This window comes from Canis lupus, chromosome X, assembly GCF_003254725.2.
Source record: "Canis lupus dingo isolate Sandy chromosome X, ASM325472v2, whole genome shotgun sequence".
NCBI classification, from domain to species: domain Eukaryota; kingdom Metazoa; phylum Chordata; class Mammalia; order Carnivora; family Canidae; genus Canis; species Canis lupus.
Genome location: NC_064281.1, coordinates 59552875 through 59555615, shown reverse-complemented (window position 1 = coordinate 59555615; position 2741 = coordinate 59552875). Strand labels below are relative to the sequence as shown.

Below are 2741 nucleotides of genomic sequence, written 5' to 3'. Positions count from 1 at the left end.
ACATGGGGAGAAATATCAGATTAACAGCAGATCTCACCACAGAGCCTGGCAGGCCATAAATGGCTGGCAGGATATATTCAGGGTACTAAATGAGAAGAACATGCAGCAAGAATACTATATCCAGCAAGACTCTCATTCAGAATAGGTGAGATAAAGAGCTTCCAAGATAGACAGAAACTGAAAGAATATGTGAGTATCAAACCAGCACTGCAAGAAATATTAAGGAGGACTCTATAAAAGAAAGAGGAAGCCCAAAGAAATAATCCACAAAAACAGGGACTGAATGGATATTATGATAAGACTAAATTCATATCTTTTTTTTTTGGAACTTGGTGCTTTTTATTTACAAAAGAAAAATAATAAAGGAAAAGTCTGAAGCTAATCAGCTGGAGACGAAGGGGTAAAGGTGGAAACCCAAGGGGAAGAGGAGGGCGGCCTGCAAAGAGAGGAGGGGAGGGGATCTGACTCTAAGGAAGCTGGAGGGTTCCAGCCTTCAGGGGCTTCACAGGACCAGCCCTGCCCTACCAGAGGCTCAGATCAGTGGGCCCGCAGTTGGGTTTTCTCCTGCTTACTATGGCTTTTCCAGGAGCCTGAGTTCCAGCTCCAAGAGGCTGAAATGGCAGGGGAAACGGAGGCCACAGAGAGCATATGGGTCCTGCCACCACACCTCACTGTGGCGTGATCTTGGCAGCCTTGGCCTGAATAAGGGCAATGAGATCCTGGTTGATGAGGAAGATGAATCTCAGGTTGGCAATCTCTACCACAGAGGTGTTGCTGAAGTGCCACTTGGAGCCACATGGTACCCACCGTCCATCAATATAGATGGGCCGCCGACCCTCATTGGCAATGAAGAAATCACCATTATTTTTCAGCTTGATGACACCTTGTTTCTGGGAGATCTTCCAGGATGGACCCTCCAGAGACAGGTCCACATCAATCTGGTTATCCTTGGTTGCTCTGCCCAGGGTCATCTCTTGGGAGCGCATCAGGTACTGCACGATGTGGCCCTGCAGCACTGCCAGCATCTGGTTGTCAAAGTCAGGAGAGCTCATGCCTATGATGCTGTCTACCAGCACCTGCTGCTTATGCAGCTCTTGTGCCAGCTGTTGGATCTCTCGTTTCTGGCGCCAGTCGGCCACTGTCAGCTCATGTTCCAGGACCTCATCTCGCATATCCTTGAGCTTACTGTCGTCAATCAGGTCCTCTGCATCTGAAAAGTTGAGCACTTGGTCCCCCTTAGGCCGTGGCTGCACTGTCTGGTCCTCCAGCAGGTAATACTGCTTCATGAGCTGCTAGTGGGCCTGCAAGGCCTTGGCAGTACAGGCCAGGTTGAAGGCATCAGGGTGTCTGTGGAGCAGATCCTGGAACATCTCCAAGGTGGGCTGGCTGGTTGATCCCACTTTGCTCAGCAGCTGTTCTCAGCCTTGCTAAACAAGGCCTTACTCTGGATGGCAGCAATGGCTTCTGGGTGCAGCTGTCTCATGGCTTGGCAGGCCAGCTTGGAGATGACAGGATCATAGAGCAGGCCATACCAGCACTCCTGAACCTCCCAAAGGGTGAAGTGGCAGCTGAACTTCACACCCAGCTAGACAGATGTCAGGTCATTGGTCTGCAGCACAGTGTTGACAACCAGGAGGTCATCTACAGGCTTCCAGTGGCCCAAATTCTTGGTCACCTGAAGTGGCTGTTTGCTCTTCTTCACATGCTTGGTGAGTCCAGGGGTTGTGGCTGGGCTGGGTGGCACAGGAGTGCTAGGGGTCTTGGACACCTTCTTCTTCTCACTGGAGGAAGGTTCACTCCCTGAACAGCACCCTGGCTCCACCCCACTGGCCCCCTTCACCCAGGTAGAGGACTTAGCCAGGCTGCTCTCCACCAGCTCATCATCAAACTTCTTCCTCTTGATGAATCTGGAGGAGCTTCTCCATTTAGGGATGGTGCCCAAGGCCTGAGAGGAAGCTTGCTTCTGCCCTGCCAGCGACTCCTCATCCTCTGAGTGGCTGGCAGTGCTGGAGGCCATCAGAGATGAATTTAGCAGCCCCTGAGAATCTTTGTCCACCCTCTTACAGTCTCAGAGCCACTGGTTCCAAACCACAGGGCTAGGAGGAAGGATTCCACAGGCTCATCCAAGGATTCTGACCAGGTGAGCTTAGAGGCTGAGAGGAGATTCATTCCTAGGCTGCCAGCTCCAACAATTTCTCCATGGCGAAGGCAGCAGATGCAGGGCCAAACCCAACTTCTATGAGGTATATCTACTTCCAGGTCTGCAAACTAGGGGCAGCACTAATTCATATCTTTCAATAGTAACTCTGAATGTGAATGTGCTAAATGATACCACCAAAAGATGCAGGGGTTTGGACTGGATAAAAAAGCAAGAGTCATCTATTTGCTAGCTACAAGTGACTCATTTTAGACCTAAGGACACCCACAGCCTGAAAATGAAGGGGTGGAGAACCATTTACCATTCAAATGGTCCTCAAAAGAAAGCTGGGGTAGCAATCCTCATATCAGATAGATTAAAGTTTATTCCAAAGACTGTAGTGAGATGAAGAGGGACACTATATCATACTTAAAGGGTCTATCCAACAAGAAGACCTAATAATCATGAATATTTATACACCTAATGTGGGAGCAGCCAAGTATATCAATCAATTAATAACCCAATAAAGACATACTTAGATAATAATACACTAATAGTAGCAGACTTCAACATGACACTTTCTGAAAATGACAGATAATCTAAG

General features: G+C 48.9%; 1 pseudogene; it reads right to left on the bottom strand.

Annotated features, from left to right (window-relative positions):
• Positions 1-668: 668 nt before the first annotated feature.
• LOC112671947 (microspherule protein 1-like) lies at positions 669-2225 on the bottom strand (annotated as a pseudogene).
• Positions 2226-2741: the final 516 nt, after the last annotated feature.